Here is a 20,828-nt window from a genome sequence, read left to right as displayed (position 1 = left end):
GAGTCTAAATTATGCTGAGTAAAGAAACCAGACAAAAAGGAGTAATATAGTATAATTCACTTATATAAAATTCTAGAAACTAGAAGCTTATCTATAATGATATAAAACAGATCAGCAGTTGCCCGAAGACAGAGAAGGAGTGAGAGAAGGTGAAAGAAAAGGGTTACCAGAGGCTCCAGGAAACTTTTGGGGGTGACAAAAATATTCTTTACCTTGGCTGTGCTGATAGATTTATGAGTTATGTATACGTATGCCAAAATTTATCAAATTTTATACTTGATACACATGCAGTTTATTAGGCTCCAGTTACATATCAATATAGCATTTTTAAAAAATGATCATGTTTTCAGACTCCATTATTAAATTACAAGATCTAAAGTTCTAATTTAATTCAAAAGGCTCAGTGTATACCTACACGAAATGTGAAACCATAACTGAGACACCGAAAAATAGTGACATTAACCTACTATACCACAGAAAATGGAAGCATATCTAGTCTATTTATATTTAAAGGATGAATTAAATGAAAGAAGTGTTCTGATGGAGGAGACACACCACAAAAAAATGATTGACAACAGTTCAGGAAAATGCTCTAAAAATAGGAATACCTAGGTTAAAACTCTGTGAGCTTAAAGAAGTTCTATAAAATGTGTAAAATAGCAATACCAAAAATGTCAACAACATAGACATTTGGTAAAGATCAAATGAGAAAAAAATAAGTAAAACTTTTCATAAGACTAGAAAGCAGATAAGAATTAACAACCCTATTCTGATTGTAATAATTGCTGCATGCCGGGCAGCATCCTGTGAGTTTTTGACTTGTGCCCTCTGTGCCCTCTTTCCAATAGTACTGTGATTGCTTCCCGTGCTGTGAATGCGTACCCCGGGGTTTAGAGAGGTTAGATAATTTGCTCATGAGCACATATTTAGTACATTGTGGAGTTGTAATTTTTCACCCAGGTCTCTTGGACTCCATAGCTCTTAATTATGAGTATTGCATAATAGTGCCTTCTCCCATGACTCATTCATGAAAGGGATCCAAGAGTATAAGTAGCTGCAACTACACGTGGGGAGGCCAGGCTCCCTACTGCACTGGGTTTCCCTAGCTCTATGGGAAGTGATGCTGACTAAAGGCAGCTGTGGTATAAAGTGAGTCTTCTAATCTCCTCTCTATACACCTAGGTAAGTAGAGACCATCTCCACTGACAAAATGGAGAATGATGTTATTCTTATAAAAAAGTAATACTGTATGCGTGTTTATTTCTAAACCCATAGGAGCCATTTTCACTATCAAAAGGTGGCCTCCCTCAGGGTACCGCTGGATGGACAGAGAAAGGCATAGGAAGCAAGGTTTTATTCTCGAACACCTGGCCTCATCAGGTACCTTACAGAAACTTTTCTGTTTCATTTACCCATTTATTTTCTCACCCACTCTCCTATAAGTTGTCTTTTTTGAAAACTTATTCAACTCTCTTCTTCTTCCTATTGTTCTCACACTGACCACTCATTGATTATTTAATTAAATATATCTAACGTCTTGAACTAGCCAATGAAATAGTCTTATAAAAATAAAATGGGGAAATGAAAATGAATAGTAGCTTAAAATGATATCCAGCCAGTTTTCCATTTCCTCATTACAAGGGCAGAAACAGAGAACCCGATTACAAAAGAAACTCCAAATTAATCATTAAAAATGTTACTTTAACCTTCTCTCTAATCACCTGTTTAACAAGTAACAATACTTATTCTATTAGATTGTCGCTTAATGAGTTTCAAAAAGGGCAAACAAATAATAAGAGGTATGAAAAGAAATTAAGCAAAAAGAGAATAAGACGAACTATATGCTATACTATGCTATATATATTTTGTTATATAGTATATATAACCATACATCATACATTATGCTAAATATATAATTATATATTTATATTAAAATACATGTATTTTAATATGTGTATAATATAAACATTATATGTTATATATTAACATGTAACACATATGACAGAATAAATTGAAATATGTATCAAACATGTATGTAAAATTTATTTATTTATAATTTGTATATAATTTACTTTCAAGAGCAAAACTCCATCGAAAAGATGCTTATTAAATTTCATTAATTTTTAAAATCTTATATCCAGGTTGATAAGCTCCAGAGTACCTCTTTATTAATATAACAAAAAGATTCCTATTGTCATAAGGAATTCTGGTGTGCATACATTCAAATCCAAATCTTTTCTTCATCCTGTATAACATTATTTAAATTTTTACATAATTTTCTGGAGGAAAATTTTTAATGCAAGAATTTGATCTTACCCTTTAGAGCCTGCTTGCACTTCCTGTGGCTGTGTACCCCATTTCCCATGAGCCCCATATGTCTTGGACCTGCCTCCCTTGGGAAAACAACCAGATGCCTCATAGTAAAGAGGGTTGAAACCTGGGTTAATTATTAAAACAAGCCAAACTTTGGCTGTACTTGCTTGAATATTTTACCTTCAAGGGTCTTGAGATTCTTTCTGGCTTGAGTTAGATTTAAGTTTCTGTGTATTTTTAGATATCCAGCGTAAAGATAGCTCCTCTGTATGTTGGGGGAATTTCCATTAGGTGTTGGTGGGAAAGAAGGCCCAGCTCCCACTACTGAAACTGGAAGGCGCTATTTCCCCTTTCTCCACCTCCTAGCCACAAGGTACAATAATGTGACCTGAATTCAGCCATTTGTTTTTAAAACTGATGTCAGTGGTAAGGGTAAAAGGGATCAAATATATGGTGACACAAGATTCGACATTAGGTGGTGAACACATGATGCAATATACATATGACGTATTATTGAATTGTACACTTGAAACTTATTTAATTTTATTAACCAATGTCACCCCGATGAATTTAATAAAAAAAAAAAACTATTCTGAACCTATTTATATTTCTAATTATTCTATTTTTAGGCTTAATAAATTATTTTTATTACTTGTTAAGTAAATAAATAAAAAATAATAAAAATATAAAATCAGTGATCACGGCGGAACAGAGAAGTGCCAACTCACAGGCTCAGGGACTCCGGCATGGTTCGGTGGGCTTCCAGGACAGGACGGCAGTCCTGGGGCAGCAATGGTATCCAGGTGGAGCCTGCCCAGCCACCAAGCTTCCCTTGATTCCCAGTCATTTAGTTCCTGAGATTTTCCATCGATCCCCAACATCATCTAACCAATTCCACTTTGGCTTCAGACAAGAAGAATTTCCCCCCTTATGTAAATCCAAAAGCCTTGAAATACACTATGGATATATCTTTTTCTCAAATTTGTGTTTTGTCCCAATGCAACATTTGTTTCCATAGTAACATTTATTCTATGTAGAGCAAATTATAACTCAGAGATGGGGGCAATATCTGAACTAGTGAAAATACTGAATTACATGGGTTTTTTTTCTAAATGCAGTATTATTCTCTTTAAAAGCAACAAATGATTGGAATGAGCTTATTCTAGTTCCTAGAGGAAGATGATGGGAAAAAAAATACATTAAAAATGAGCTCTGTTTAGCAAATAAATTACCTGTTAACAAAAAGCCATTTTTAGGGATACAGTTAATTTTAAGAATACAGTTAATCCTTGAAGAACTTGGGGGTTAGGGCTATCAACCTGACGCAGTCAAAATCTGTGTATAACTTCTGACTCCCCAAAAACTTAACTACTAATAGCCTGTTGCTCACTTGTATTACACACTGTATTCTTACAATAAAGTACCCTAGAGGAAAGAAAATGTTAAAAAGAAAATCATAAGGAAGAGAAAATACATTATTTACTGTATCTATTGAAAAAAAATCTTCGAATAAATGGACTCTTGTCTGTATTGTTCAAGAGTTAGCTGTATATTGAAAGTTTGGTATCTTGGGGAGATATATATATATCCTGCAGCCTATGCTGTTTGTGCCACTAATTAGTAAACAGAACCTCAGAGGCTGAGATTCATCTTTAAGAAAATCAATTCAAGAGAAATCAAGAGAGTCTCCCCTTTCAAACTATTTTTCTGGGTTAAGGAAGGTTTTGATTCCTTTGCAAAGGAGAGGAGAAGTAGAGAGGTGCTTGTTCAAAAGGCAAATATTCCTTGATCATTTATATATTACTGAAATGATAGGGAATTTGATTGCTATTCATTATGAAAGAAAGGAGAATGGGACAGGAGAGTCATGTTTGGAAGAAGAATGCTAGAAATATCCAAAAAGCAGTCTCAATCAGGAGGTTTTGCAGCAACAGAGTAAAGACCTCAGATAAGCTGGAGACATGGGAAACTGAGAAAGAAATAAAAGATCTTCAAGCGTGTGTTGGGGCGGGGCTGGGGGGAGACAAAAAGGCTAACTCGATCACCTTCACCATTTTGTCCAGGGTCAGCATGAAGCAGACCAGACGTCAGTTCAGTTGATGCCAGAATTGTTACCCATTTTAAAGTAGTGGAACTCTAATGAATAATAATTTGCTGTGGAGTGAAAAGCTTCATATTTGAGAGTATAATCCGTTTTGCATTTTTAAGACCAGTAGGTTAGAAGATCAATCTATCCCCTCAGGTTTTCCAGGGGAGTTTCTTTTAATGTTCGATCTAAATATTATTTCATAATTATTTGTTTTACAGCTTAGGCCTCTCAACTAATTCAAATACACTGGCACTTTGCCTCAGAAAGGACCAAATTTACTCTTCGTACTGGTCAAGAAGTATGTGGTTGAGATTTTGCATGTTTTTGTTTATTGTTATTATTATTGTTTTTGCATTTTTCCTTGATGAATCTGTCCTTCAGAGCATTTATCACTTCTGTGATTCTTCCTGAAATTTACCACAGTCTGTCAATATTTTCCAAGCCTTTAATGCACCTTTCTCTTTTTTTCCCTTGACTCACCTGTCTATTTTGTAAGAAATGAAGGAAGCTTATCAAGCACAGAAACGCAGCAAAAATCCAGATGATATAACCATAGCAAGCCAGTCAGCCAGATTCTCCCAGGAACTAATTTGCTCCCTGGGGTCACACCCATGCTGCCTTCCCAACAGTGCTGTAGGCTCTCTAGCAGGTCACTAACCTATATACTCAGTGGGATGATGGTCATGTTCAACGTGAGTCGCAAAAGTCGAAGAGGGGACCGGAAGGTCACTGGGCAAGAAGCCAGAGGTCAGCCTCGCCACCACCCGAGATGAGACTCTTAACCTTTCAGTGTTCAGTGTTATTTCAGATGATGGCCGCAAAGATACAGGAGATTGTTTTAATATGTCTCTAAGAAAATATCACACAGTGCAAAATATAAGGGGTATAGCATCAGCAAACCTGACTTTGAATCCCAAACTTCCCCAGCTAAATGGCCTTAGTCAAGATCTGAGCCTCTGCTTCTCTGTCTGTGAAATAGGGCTAATAACGGCATCATGCAATTTTGTGAAGAGTACATAAAATAATATGTGTAAGATACCTAGCACATTATGGGTGCAAAACAAATGTTAGTTTTTTAATTATTCTCTTCTTTTCCAATGGGGAGTATTAAGCATTAATTTTAAGAATTAATGTGATTATTAAATGATTATAAATTAAAAGTATTAAAATAATGTAACTGAAAATGTCCTGTATACTATAAGGAGCAACATTAAATATAAAACAGTTTGAAAACTAAAGTACTACATGATGCAAGGAAGTTTCATTATTAATTATTACGCAAATTATTATATTAATTTTTTCCCAATTTGCTCATTTTAATAGAGCACGGTATTCCCAAAGAAGCTATTACTTATTTCCATTTGTTGAAAGGAATCATGGACTACGTGTTCAAAGAAAGCAGGTCACCTGAAAGTAAACTTTAAAAAATCAGCTTCCCTTTGAAATGCATTTGATGTCACTAGAGAACAAGATCCTCGAAGGTAGAAACATTAATTATATCCTCTTCATATCCCCCAAATCCTGGCTCATTGGACATGTCCTGTAATCAGTTTTCAAGCCAAACTTACTAAATAAAAAGTCTAAAGTATTGCTTATCAACGAGTGAGTCAGAAAACAAACATGAGATTTGGAATTGAAAAAAAAATGTCAAGCATAAACCATCTCACATTCTGAGAAGACTTGGACTTGATGGGTCCAAATTAACTGTATGAATGTCTGAATTAACTGTATGAATGTCCAAATTAACTGTATGAATGTCTTAAATGAAACCCAGTCCATTATATTCTCAGCATATAACTTTGTCTCCTGTTTGCTGAAGTAGTAACACTGCCTCGACTTCCACGTACCAAAGGTGCCCCAACACCTGCATCAGCATTTATCTTCTTCTCCTTCCTCCTTGTTATAAAGAAAAATACTTCCTCTTCTATAAATGAATCCCAACTTGCCCACCTATTTCCAATTGCATCTGCCTTCTCAGGAGCTAGCACCCTCTAACAATTATTCTCTCTCCTGCATCTGCACTGCTCACCCTTGACTGACTCTCTTCCATCAGCACTGAAAATGCTGCACACTCTCATCTTAAAAAGCAAACACCAAATGAAAACTCTTCTTAACATTATATCCTCTTACATGTGGCATCCTATTTCTATTCTTCTTTCCACAGAAAATCTGAGAAATACTCACTGTGTCTACTTCCTCACTACCCACTTAATCCTGGAGTAGCTGCCACTTCCACTACGCCTTGAAAACCATTCTCACCAGGGGTTTCGCCAATGACTTTCTTATTGCTAAATGCAATGAGTATTTATGTGTCCTTGTCTTAACCCCACTGTGATGTTTATCAGTGTTGACCATCCTTCCATTTTAAAATATAATATTCCCTTTAGATAGACCATATCCTCTTAATTATTTTCCAACTTCCTCCTACCTCTTAAATTTTCTCCTACCCTCCATTTCAGTCTTCTTTGAAGCTTTATTTTCCCTTGCCCATTCCTTCCACATTGGCATATCTCAAGTTACTCTATTCTAGGCTCATTTCTCCTCTCACTCTCCACTCTCTACCTCTGTAATCCCATCTACTCACTAGATTGTTCCAAGAAGTACTCATATGTCTGTCTCAGGCACTGTTGCACCCCTAGAACCTTGAACTTCCTGCTAAGTAAGACCCTACAGGTGGCTCCCTGGTAGAGATAAAGAAGATTGTGGGCCCATGAGCACAAAGGGCAGATGCTCAACTCAGTCCTGACCTAAGGACTGCTCCTAAGGCAGCTGGCACTCTGGGAATTGGTTACTAAATGTACCAAACGAGAAGAATTACAACCCGGATAGCCGAAGTGGAGGGTAGTCTTGGTCCAGACTTGAAAATAATGAGAATGTGTCATAAAAGGTCCAGGGAAGCCTGTACAGGTATCTAGGCCACTAGAGCATAATTATAAAATGGACCAGCATTGCCACTCATCTTGCAGAGAACAAACTTTTGGCGGCAACTCTGTGTGGCAGTGAGAATCAAAGGTAGTCTGTCTAAAACTCCCAGGGATTTTTCACAATTCAGGCTCAGGGAAGTATAGCTTAAGAGGAAGATATTAGGTTTCCTATTAATACAATATGTGAGGGCTTAAGTCACTCATTGAAAAACACAAAAGAGAGGAGACCATATTTATACTTTAGGTAGGGTGCACAGCTTGTAGCTGTCACCCAGGCTAGAATACCTGTATGTTACAGTTATTTCTTAATGGCATTTTCTCTGTACCCAGAAGTCTCAGCAAGAAGGAGAGTAAACAGAATACATGTTCTCAGCAACAAGCCTGAAAATGAGTAGCAATTTATGTCTTGCTTGTATTTCTCATGGAGGTACTCTGACAAATCTGTGCTCCCCTGAGCGCCCTGGGGGCAGCCAACACTTTCTCAGTAAGTAATGAGCAAACTCCTCACAGAATGTCTTGTCATGTGATAGCTCAAGATATGGTACTTGCTGTGACTTGTTGGAAATAACTTGCCAAAAAACCAGAGGCATTCAATTCTGCCTCTAAGGAGCTCCTCAAATCTATTTCATACCTGAATCTTACTTGGATTAGAGCTGAAAGTGAAAGCAGATATGGTTCCTTCAAAAAAAGAAATGGAGCTTGGATGCATCCAAGAGCTGGCATTCACACAGTGATGTACCCCTCAGATATAACAGTTCCTCTTCTCTTTGTCTCAAGGTGTACATACCTTCTTGCCAAAAAGCTTTCCAATTTCACTAACCTCAGAACCTCAACAAAATTGGCAAGTTCTATCTTTCCCTTCTATATCCTTCCTCTTTTTCTCAAACTCTTCCTTTTCAACCAAGTAACTCTGACCTCTAACCAAGGAGCCCCTGCTGCAGCCCTTCACCAACAAAGCTGATGTCTAGACTCACCCTGACCCGCCTGCACCGCTACCCTACCTACTGCGAATGTCATCCAGCTTTCTCCAGGAATTAAGAACTTGCTGTGCTGACTTGTTAGTGTGTGTTAACCTAAAGTATTTTTATTTTTAAAACATCTTTCATAGACAAGTTTATTCTAAAGCTTTGCAATATATATATCAGTGACCTAAAAATGAAGGCTAAATCGGTAGGGAAAAAAAAAGATTCTATTAGGAAGCTGGAGAAACCCTAGTACTCTTCCAAATGACTGTACTGCAAAGATGTCTGCCTCTTCTACTGGTAAACCACCATAATAATCAAATTCATATTAGTTCACAAATCAAGATAATAAGGCCTCATTAGAACTTGTTGAACATTAAAGTCAGAGAATCAACTGCCTCCTGGATTATTCGCAGACAGTTCTAGCTCAATACACTTCTATCTGAATTCATTGTCTACATACCACCCACCCAACCACACACATACACACATGCACACTAAATCAAAAGTAAACACCTACATCTTCCCCCAAAAGACTGCAGCTTCTCCTTGCTCCTAGGCACCCTTTGAAGAAAGACAGAGAGAGAACTCACTTAAGAGGAGAGAAATATCCCTCAGAGAAAATCTATACTTAGAAATACAAAATATTTACCAGAGAAAGATTATTTTTAACTGAAAGAGGTTGAGTGACCTTTGAATTGTTTGTGTTTTCACTATTAGTAAGAATTGGGGTTCTGGAGCAGAAGAGGTCAATTATAAGAAATATGAAGTTTTTTCCCCTCTGTTGCATATTTATGCTCCACATTTTTTTCAGAAAAGCATATAATAAATATTACATTACACAGGATAATAGAAATTAAAAGACAGAAGAATAGAAGAAAGAAAACAAAGACCATGATATAAATGGAATCAGGAATGATGACAATGTACATCCCATAATAAATTCTTCACTTAAAACTGTGGGGCTACAAGGTAGATGCTATGTTCTCCAGCAGTTAATTATAAAAAGGTAACTCACAGTGTCCATGACATTAAAAACAAACCACTGCTTAGGGGAAGTACAACTTTCTCCTCAGGAAGTGGGAGGGGTCCTGCTAAGTAGGACAACATTCTTATAGCACACTTATAATAGGTTACATGGGGTTACATCTTACAATGGCCTGTTTCTTCTAGTACCCTCTATTTAGGCTTATGGCATTACCTCAAAATATCCTGCAGAAGAAGCAATTCTTTAGGAGGTTGTTACACTGCAAAACAAGACTTCGTGTTCCAACGAATCCTGCTTGATCCGGGGTTGTGAAGTTTGAAATATCTGAGGAAAGTGAAGAGTTTGACATACTTTGATCCACTGAGTTTCTCATAAATATTGGGCAACAACAATATCTTGTCAAATATGTAGTTATTGGAGTACACTCATGTTCCATTACAGACGAGCTGGGAGTTTTGTTGGTATCTTTTCGAAGATATACACAAAAAAATGGGAGACCACAGTCTCAAAGTTCTAGTAAAATTGTCTGAAACAGACATTTTATAAAATAGGTGGAACCAGATGATCACCTTAGGCAAACTAGTCTTGTCAAAAAAATTCTTCATTCTGAGTGGGACTGCCCCCTGTGTGCCCTCCAAAATAAATTACTTGGAAATATGACCCATGAAACAAAATGAGGTTACTTTTGTGGGGGAGTTATTACAATCCAGATAAAGAATAGGTAACACCCATCAAATACAATTGCTTAATTTTTGAGTTTTATGATAAAATCTAACTGGTAATTTAGTTGCTGTTGTAATTGTAGCTATTCTGTTTCTCTTCCCTCTATGCAAATAGGAGGATAGCACTTCCCTGTCCCCTTGGGAGTTAGTCATGGCCATGTATGTAACTTGCTTTGTCCAGTAAGATGTGAGCAGAAACAATCATCATTTTCAAGTGGAAGATTTAAGAGCCACAGTACAATTCTTCACTATCCTTTTTCCTCTTCAACGATCATTGAAATATAAAGAAGGAGCTTTCTTCAGCCAAAATCTGTGTGAATAAGCCTTCAGCATCTGCTATTCTGCCTCTCTATTTCACCAAAACTGGGCTATATATTCACACAGCACACCATTTCTTATTTTGTAGGCTTTGTATGCTGAGCTCTCAGCCTGAAATGCCTTTTCCTATTCTATTGCTTCAATATCCACATAGATAACGCTTTTTGATAAGATCCAATTCAGGTCACCTTTCCCAGAGGACATTCCTAAATCATTGTCCCATTCTGGGACTGCATTTGAAACACATTTTATGCACTTCCAGAACATCCAGCATATATTTCTAATGTTGCATCTCAAATTGAAAATACCTGTTCCTCTTTCATTTGATTTTGAACTCCCTGAAGTAGAGACTGACCTGTTCAGAATCTTTGTATTCTCCGGTCCCAACTCAGCACCTAGCACATAGTACGTGCTCAATAAATGTCTGCTGGGTAAATGAATGATTGACTTAATGAATGAGTGAATAAAAATGACTGTGTGTTAAGGCAAAGGAGAGAAGTCTTCTCCCCAAAGCCATACAAAGAACTCAAAAGATCTTATTTCTACTAGTTACCAGATAGTATATGATGACCACTCAATAAATATTTATGGAATGAATATCAGATGAAAGCCTTTTTTCTTCTCCTTATGTCCAAGTTTACTACCCATTTCACAAAAGAAACTTTACTCTGGGAAATTTGTTATTTAGGCTCTCCAAGTTTTGCATAAGGATAAAAGTGAATTCTTGTAACAGCCTGGGAGCTTGCTCAGTGTGGTGACATTGGACAAACCAAATAAACTCTTTTTTTTCTTTATCTGTTAAATAATAAAACAGGCCCACATTTCTCTTTGTCTTTACATGCCTTCCTATACTGAAAAACAATGTCAGACAAAATTTTAAATTATAGACACAAAGTAGGTTAAGTAGCCTTCTGAAATTGAGCCAAAAAACAAAATCCTGGAATAAATATCTGAAGTAGAAATTACATGCATATTGTTCCTCCAATCGATGGATAAAAATTATGTTGGCCATTCTCATACAACAACTGGTATACTAGCATTCTTCCCTTTGTTTAGGAAGGTCAAGGTTGCGAGTGTGAATGGTGTCTCTCCCATTACATTAACGTGCTCAGACACTGTGCTGGCATTTCTGGCTGGTTTATGAAGGAATAGAAAAAGGTCAGGATTTTAGTTCTTTATCTTTGTTATTGCACTGTTTATACAACAAGCAACCATGGGCACTCTTTCCTATTCATGTTGCTTAGTGACAAGAGCAAGAGCATCACCTTCTCTCCTTCCAATAAAATATATTAAAAAGGAAAAAAAATAAAAGGTAGGTCAAACTTTCTCAAGTCTCAGGAAATGAGAAACCACAAACAAAACAAAACAATTTAAGATCTTTCTAAGGGAAATATGAACTTTACTTTTTCTGATAGATCTTTTGTGGGGATGAGTGGGGGTTGGGGTGTTGCACATTTTATATCCTCTTTGAATAAAGTCACTAAAGTCTGCTTGCCTGTCCCAGTGCAGTCACCCTTGGGAGGGTGAGCAAAGGACAAGTGTTGAACTTTCTCTCAAGATGATATTCTGCATTCTAAATTAGCTGAGTAGAGAAATCTAGCCAGAAAAAGTATTACAGAATCATAGGTATTCAGAACTATGAATCATGATCAGAAAACAAATGTTAAGATAGGCCACCCCTGGAAGAATGAGCTCATTGTCACACTGGGGTGCCCTCTGTGAGAGCAAGATTGAAACTTCGCAGGAACCAGCCTTCCCCCGGCTAGATGTTGAGAATAATAATCATGCTACCTAGCATGGAAGGAGACATGATCCTTATTCATAATGACAAAGAACTCAGCTAGCGGTTCACAGTCTTCCTGAATCATTATTTTGTAGAGGAGCTAACTGTTACCCTAAGTGGTCCCAGAGTCTGACACAGCAGGACTGGAGTTTTATCCATGAGCCTGGCCTCCTGGCCACATTCAGAAGGCTAATCAGCTCTTACAGCCCGAAAAAGCCAGGAGCTTCTGGCTGAGCCCTCACCCCGTTCTCCTGGTGGTTTGTCAGTGTAAAGAAGTCAATTACCAAGTGTCTTTCTAGAAAGAAAGAAAGAACATGCAGTTTTGAAAATACTCTTTCTGAATATTTTACTTTAATACCTCAGTTTATGGTATTTCATGTTGGGAGACTGAGAGTCAAAAAAAGGGCCAATAGTACAGAAGGCCTAGAGCAGTTAGATTTGTGGAGACACGTTTCATTTTTATTAAAAGACATCGATTTGTGTTTTAACTCCTCAGAGCACGTAGGTTGTCTGAAGCTGGATGTGGTTGATGTCCCATGGTTCCCCAGCTTTTCTCAGGAAGACAGATTGCATAGAATTGGTCGATAATATAAGTGAAATCATAGCCTGGATAACCTGGCTTTCATTAGGGCCCGGGGGTGAATGAGGGGGTGATGGGTAACTCTGCCTATTTAGTTTAAAACCAAACCTCTCTCAGCATCATGAGTTCCACTATAGGACTTATTTGAAATCCAATTAGAATCTACCTCATAGCTAGCTGCCTTTTATTGCCTTAGCTAGAATTCCCCATCTTGCTTCTGGCAAATAACCTCAACTCACCAGTTTATCCTATGTGCATAGCAAATAGCATTCAATGTGAAACCTACAAATAGGGAAGGGTATTAAAAATATACACACTGTGAACATTCATAACTGATATATTGTGGATGATGGCCCATAAGATAGAACTCACACTTAGATTTTACAAGCTAAAGTCTTGGGGATATAGGTGGTGATGCAAAAATAATCTGCAAGACAATATTTCTCTGTTGAGAATCTTTCAGGCAGATCAGAATTTCCCTACTTTTGCAAGAAAAGGATTTGTTATGCTTTTTGATTCATTTCATCATTAGATAAATTCTTTCTCTTCCTCCTCTCTTATTTCGAAGGGGCTCAATTCTCATTTTCACCCTGGTCTGCTTTAAAGGCATAGACTATTAACCTAACAGAGTCACATTTTAAATGCATTTGTAATGTATGAAGGAAGCATTCAGAAATATAAATTTTCTAAATAAAAGTGTCAAGTGCCTCGTGAAATAAGATGGATTTATTTTTCTTTTGTATATCTGCAGCATAATTTGTTTCTACCATTAAAAGTCTTGTGAGGAATACCAAGATTCACGGTTCTTTTCCTAGCAGAAAACATTAGCTTAATTCCTCCACTTAAAATGATTTAAGTTCCCGGCAGATGTCCTAAGCAGGGTTGGGGTATGTTCAGAGGCTCTCAGCAAATTAGCTATAGCCATGTCTTGGGATGAGTAGATCTTTTGAATGCCTAAAGCAAATTATTTAAGAGAAAGGAAGGAAGCAGACCAGCACTAGAATAATAATTTTGAAAATCCTCTTCATGCATTTGTGATGCAGCAAAATCCTGATTTAAAGAATGGCTTATTATTTCACAGATGCAGATATGCCAAAGGTCATACCATGTCTCTAGAAACAACTGCTTGCCATGAAAGCTGAATAAAATGCACTTTGGCCATGAGGTATATGTTAATGTTGTCTCTCAGATTCTGTTGTAAAGAGAGTCCACTATTTATTCCAATTCAGTAAGTGGGCTGGTTCCCTGGGCCTCCATTCGCACGCTGGAAGGAATACGTGCCTGCCCATGTTTTTTAACTTGTCAGTGGATGACTATACTATGTAATCAACAAACTATTGAATGAAGCCAAGCATATCTCTAAACTGAGTTTAATGTTGTAATCAAATAAATCTTGCAGTTGTACTTTGGGGTACACACTTTATTACTGCACATCACAGTAATTAAGAATAAAATTAGTGAGTTTATGCAAATGAATTTAATTAGTATTATTTTTATACAGTCCTATCAGTAAGACTTAGGTTTGCCTGCTGGTAACAGAGAATCCAAAATAACAAAGCATAAAAATGACTGACATTGTCTATGACCATGCCACCCTGAACAAGCTCGATCCCGTCTGATCTCGGAAGCTAAGCAGGATCAGGCCTGGTTAGTACTCGGATGGGAGACCACCTAGGAAGACCAGGTGTTGTAGGCATTAAATAAAAAATAAATAAATAAATAAATAAAAAAGATTGTAAGCTGACAAGGTCTTTGCAATCTGTGAGGTCAACCAAGGGTTGCCTTGCCTAAAAAAAAAAAAAAAAAAAAAGTGACTGACATTTATTTCTCTCACCATAAAAGAACTCTGCCTGGAGAATATGAGTGTCCTCTCAGATACCACACTGAAGGTTTCTGCAGGGGTAGATGGTGGTTTCCAGGTTTCTGGAATTGATCCACATCTTTTAGATGAACTCAGGCTCGGATTCACTGTGTAGGGTGATCAACTGTCCTAGTTTGCTGAGACTGTTCCATTTTAACCTTGAAAGTCCTGGGACAAGGCTGGGACAGTTTGTCACCAATCACAAATTGCCTCTCCAAGTGAAGGGAAGAAGACAGGGGAAGAAGGAGGGACGTCTTCATTGGAGTCGCACAAGACCTTTGGGGAGTGGCCCCCGACCTGTCCTGGGCTGGTCCTGGTGACAGCTCTTGTCAACCCAACCAGGCTCCACACCAAGTTCTGCCTCCTATGTCTCCTTTCCCCTATTCAACAAATATTTGTTAAACATTTATTCTAAGTCAGGCAATGTCCAGGTCCACCTCACACTGCACCCTGTTCCTAATAAACGTGGTGCATAAGCAACAGGATATGCCCTACGTGAAGTGTGATTTTCTTTTCCTCTTTCTTCCATGGGAATTTAAGACAACACTCACTGAAGAGGAGAAAAAGGCCACAGGGACTCTGAACAACAGAAGGCAAAATCCCTAGAAAACTATTGTGGATGAATATGAAATTACTTAGAGTTTCACAATAAATTGTTAAGTGAAAAAATAAGTTTACAGAATAATGTGAAAAGTTCAATCTCAGTCCATAAAAATATATGTATACTATTTATTTATTTATTTATTTAACACCTTGATAGAAAAGAAGGCTGGAAAAATATGCACCAAAATGTAACCAGGCATTATCTCAAGGTGGTAGGACCGGGGAAGAAGTAGATATGATGAAGAGACCTATTCAAATGCTGTTATGAAGGCAGGATCTAAGGACTGGGCAGTGAATTTGAAGCAGAGAGTAAGGGAGAAGAGGCAGCAGAAGAGAACAGATGGCCTGTTGGATGGAGAACACTGGTGCAGTTAATAAAAACAAGAATGTCAGAGGGAGGTGAGCGAGGGGCAGGAGAGAGATGACTTTGCTCTGAGATGTGGGGAACCATAGAAGTCTGTGGGCCCTCAGGTCAAGATTCCTGGTAGGTAGTCAAGAACACAGAACTAGAGCTTAGGGGATGGAGAGGGCTAGAAATGCAAATTTGGAAGTCATCCACATGGAAGTAAGATCTGAAGCCCTGGGAGTAGATGATAAACAACAGCTATAGTAGAAAAAAATAAATAAATAAATAAGAGGGGAGAGCCAAAGACAGAAGTTTGAGTGACAGTCACACTTGAGGGGAAAGGAGGAAGAAGAGACAGAAATTAGGCAATATGAAGACTGGGACTGTGGAGAAGCTGGAGGAGCCAGGGTCACATAAAGGTAAGACTAGTTGGGAGGGAAAGAAAAGTTCCACTTCTCCCTGGGGCTGGCCTCTCACTCTCAGGGCGTGGCAGAGTTTACAGCCGATTCTCTCATGAGGTCTTCATGGGGTCTTTGGAGACACACTCCCTGTACTGGGGTCTGTCACTTGCAGTCAAAACTGGAAGTTTCCTTTCATTTTCCTCTCTGCTCTAACCTCACAGAGGTAAGAAACCAGGGTAAAAAAGAGGAGAGCTGGTGGCTCAAAGCAAAAGTTGGAGAAAAACCAAGAAGCCAGCTCCTCCACTCCCCACCACTGCAAATAACCAGCCAACAGCAGCTGCGAAAGAGGTGCAGCTGTAACCTTGAATGAAGTTGGAAGTTTGGACTATCACTCTGAATTAGACATACTAATTACTGATTAGAAGACCTTTTATTACCTGAAAGTGACCATAAAAGTCATGGTTATCAGGAGCAAGAGACTAATTAGCTCCACAGAAGAAAGGAGCGATGGGAGACAAAAATAAAATTACTTAATTATTACAACCTGGACTTGCACTTACTCAACATAATGGTTGTGAAGGGGCAAAGATTTCAAGACAGCTTAGGTAGCAGCATGTCGAGCAGGACTTTTTTCTACTATCTTGGAATTGCAGCTAAAATCCAAAGTTGAAAATAGTAGTACTAAGTGGCCATATGTTTAAAGAGAATAGACCCCAGTGGCAGCCACGTATTTCCCCAGAGTTATTTGACTCTGCTACCATCAACCCACCACCTGCCTCCAATCCGTATTTGCAAAATAATCAGTTGGAACTGACTTAGATGAAGAGTGTGAGAGACTTTTCTCCCTCTTCCCTGCTAGCAGATAAGGGGCAATGCGTTATTTTTCTATTCCTTTGTAACAAACCATCACCAACTGTGTTGCTGCAGATTCAAGTTTCCGAGGTAAGGGGTACAATGCTCGGGAAGTTGGAAGAAAATGTGGGGAGCCATAGTAAACTACAACATAGCTCTTTATTCTGTCAAGGGCTCAGCCAGCCTAGCAGGGCAGCGCACCGTTTATACACAGGTTAAGAAGTAGTGGCACCCTGCCAGATAATGGCAGCCCACGCATGCGTACAGGGCACATGGTCACATAAGGAGAGAAGTGCTGAGTCACTTCCACTCAGAAGTTAGCTGCTAAGGGTGAGGGGAGGGAGCCTGACTACAGCCATCTTTTTCTCCTTACACCAACTTAGTGGCTTAAAACCACAGATATTCATTAGCTCACAGTTCTGTAGGTCAGAAGCCCAGGCACAGTGCAAGCCAGTTTCTTTGCTCAAGGTCTCACAGGCTGAAATCAGGGAGATGGCTGGTCATGATCTCACCAGACGCTCTGGGTCCTCTTCCAAGCTCACCTGGTTGTGGCAGAACTGTTTCTTGCAGCAGTAGGACTGAGGTCCCTGTTTCCTTGCTGATGTCAGCAGGAGCTGTTCTGAGACTTCACCCATTTCCCTCACCACATTGACCCCTTATCTTCAAAGCCAGCAACGGAGCTCCAATGTCTAATCCCTCTCACCCTTTGAGTCTCTTTCCAGGAAGAGGCCTGTTCCTTTTAAACACTCTCCTGATTAGATCAGTTCCACCTCCCCAAATCTCCCTTTCTTCAAGTCAACTGTGCCATCCGACATGACCTAAGCATGGGAGTAAAACCTTTCATATTCACAATTTTGGGCAGGATGTACACACCAGAGGCTGGATTTGGGGCTGACTTATAATACTGCCTCGCATAGACATTCCCTCCAAAAACCAGGCACCGGGTGCTCCAAAAGGCTAATTTGTGAAGAAGAGAAGGAAGTGGAGGAGGAGGAGGAGGAGGAGGGGAAGGGGAGGGGGAAGGGGAAGGGTGACTATAAGAAGAGTTATTGGCAGGTATTTTTCAATTGGAAACCTCTGATGCAGCAGACTTGCTGATCTGCCCTTAATGCCTTTCAGAGAGGGACGGCAGGATGGCCTCAGGAGATTGCAATAGTGAGGGTTGCCTCTGAGGGTTCACGCACCACTTGGCATGGCCAGGACGTGTGAGCTGCCCATAAACATTGCAGAATGCATTCAGTTTTGAGCAAGTTTCCCAAGACAACATCTAGAAGACCTGTTTGCAGTGGGTGCGCCAAAGGGAGTAGAAGCCGATGGGTTCAGTAAGAAGAAATCAACCCACATCAGGAGACTGTGCCCCCACAGCACCTACCTGCACCTCTCCCAGAGTCAGCCCTCCAATGCCTCCATATCTGGGCTGTCAATAGGCAGGAGAGAACTCCAACAGCAACAGCTAGAAAGGCTTTTGCCCTTTTTCTCTAATCACACCTCACCCTTCATCTCAACTACCCAAGGACTAGAAGCAGAAGATCAAAGAAACAAAAAAGTGAATGACCTCCCTCTTCTCCCCAGACCTGTGGTACCCGGACAGACTTAGGGAAGGAAGGGCCCTTAATCATGACATAAGCCCTAAATCTGATAATATGCCATTTTTTATTCTGGATTGGACTGCATTTCTGGGTACCTGACAATAACTGAGAAGCTAAGAGATTCATTATTAAGAGAAGAAAATGGAAATTCAACAAATCATGTTGGAAGTGTGTGTTTGAAGAAAAAATAAAACTCCTTCATGTGTTCCTCACTAAACCCATACCATTTAATAAACCAGTTACACATACAAACACTGTGAATTCGCAGCATTCGGGAGTGGATATACTCAAGTTCCAGCTACTTCAAAAGCAAGAAGATAAGTGGCCTTATCGCCAGAGCCCGGACATGGACGGTAATAAACCGGAAGTCTCACGAATGTGCGCAAAACTGTGTACATGTGTGCATACATGTGTGTGTGTGAGAGTGCATGTATGAGTGTGAGGAGTGTGTGTCTACGTGGCGGGTGAGTGTGAGGGAATGTACATGAACATGTGTGTCTATGTGTGCTACACAAGAGTTAATTTGTATGTGTTTGGGGTGATGGCACAAAAAAAGAGGAAATGATAGCTTGGGCAAAGAGGAAAGAAATAAATAAGATGAGGCAATGTACTATGAGCTCTCGCTGACAAAATAAAAATCAGAGCAAAAAAAAGAGAGGCAAGTAAAGTAAAAGTTTGCTGCAATTTGGGTTCTCATTTAGGAACTAGGATGATGATCTAGGGAGAAGACCCAACATGATAAACTGTTATTGAGGTTGTTAGAGTTGCTAACTTTATTCGCTCCCAAGTCATTTGTCTCTCTGTTAGTTCAATAATTTTCCGCAGCTGTTGTGTAATATAATCACTGATGTACTACTGAGCCAATTTCTCCCAGCCAGTCCTGCTTCCACGGAAACTAATGGGAAGAGACAGCACCAGGGTCTCCCCCGCAAACCCACGAGAGCTTGGAAATTGGGTCACAGTGTGCGCGTTGCTAAGGGGAGAACACAGACATGCTGCCATTGCCACTTATTATTTTCCATTTGTCTTTTCCCTTTCTTGCAAATAGCACATTTTTCTCTTTGACTTCTGAAGAAATCTATTTCTTCCCTATTTTTCTGTCTTAAAAAAAAAACAACACAAGTCCTAAAAAGTAAAGACACCCCTTTTAAGCACAACATACACAAATCGTTGTGCAACAGCTTTTGATTCTGTAAAGAGCACGGCTTCTCTTTCTGTCTGTTTATGTCTCCCTGAAAGCATTTTACAATTATTCCTTGTCCTCTGTTTTCCCAATTGGATGACTTAAACACCATTCCTGAGAGGCAGCTGTTTGTAGAATATTGTGCAGTTTATTGAGTTCACAAGAATTGTGACCGTCGGCAGCATCGACCTTTCCAGAGAATCACAGGCACTTTCGTTCCAATTTGCTGACTTATGGCGGAAGCAATTTCTCCCAGTGTGTCCCTTCATCCGGGAGCAGGAACAATCAAAGTGTCACAGACTTAAATCGAGAAGCGTTCTCAGCCACCATTTGTGCCATTCCTCTCATTTTACACATGAGAAACCAAGACCTAAAGAAGTTACTTGTTAACTAGTCCCCCAGTAGCAGAGCTGCAATCCTGAGCTCCGAGCAATCCTGATTGTCAGCCTAAGGCTCTTGTCCTTGCTCTGTGTGGCCTCCCAGATATTGGCCTTCTTGATATTGAAATATAGCACATTTGCCCAAATGTTGGCCCTGTGAAACTTCTTTGGTCTTAAGCAAAATGACTCCTGGGTTTTCTTTATTGAATATGCAATTTGGAGCAATGATTTATTAAACAACTGGGTGCTAAAGACTGTGCTATTTCATGCATTTTAATATATTGAAAGAGGTGTCATTTCCCCAGAAACTATAAAATTTAGGGTTTTAATGAACGGCAAAAAAAAAAAAAAAAAGATCAGAACAGTGATAAAAGAAATCCACTAAAGAGAATACTTTCCCCCTCAATAAAACCGTGAAGACTAGCCTGGTCACAAAAGAAATCAAGAGCTTAAAAAAATATTCTCAGCTACTGAGTTAGATGGCTAACAGGTGAATTCAGTGTAGGCATGTAAACGTGTGTGCTGGGGATGTGTGTATGAAAAGCTAAATCAGAATGAAGTTGGGGCTCGAACTGGGGATAGAAGGAGAATCGGGGTTCCAGGAGGACACTGGAAGAGACTAGGACTGAACGGCCCACATGTCCCTCTTCATTTGCTCAATTTGCCATAGAAAAGACAAACCACAAACTGTGTAGTCTGCAAAAGGGTTGTCTTGCCCTCACCATAACACCTTCTTCTCTCTTACTTTGGCGAGATAGCTCAAGCCAGTCTGCCCCTGAGAAAAGCTCAATGCTAATCTTCTCTCTCGGGAAGAGAGAGAGTGGTTTTTCTAGTTTCTGACTTAAACGTGCATGGGTGAGTTTGACGAGTCCCAGGAAATTGCTACTTCATAATCTTGCCCCAGATTTGCCCTTTCCCTAGAAGCGAGAAAGGA

General features: G+C 39.2%; 1 pseudogene; it reads left to right on the top strand.

The window, feature by feature from the left end:
• Nucleotides 1–14,256: 14,256 nt before the first annotated feature.
• Nucleotides 14,257–14,375, top strand: LOC111729978 (annotated as a pseudogene).
• The last annotated feature ends 6,453 nt before the right edge of the window (nt 14,376–20,828 follow it).

Source organism: Pteropus vampyrus, unplaced genomic scaffold, assembly GCF_000151845.1.
Source record: "Pteropus vampyrus isolate Shadow unplaced genomic scaffold, Pvam_2.0 Scaffold294, whole genome shotgun sequence".
Lineage (NCBI taxonomy): Eukaryota > Metazoa > Chordata > Mammalia > Chiroptera > Pteropodidae > Pteropus > Pteropus vampyrus.
The sequence above is the reverse complement of the archived record's forward strand: the minus strand, read 5'-3'. Positions and strand labels throughout refer to the sequence as shown.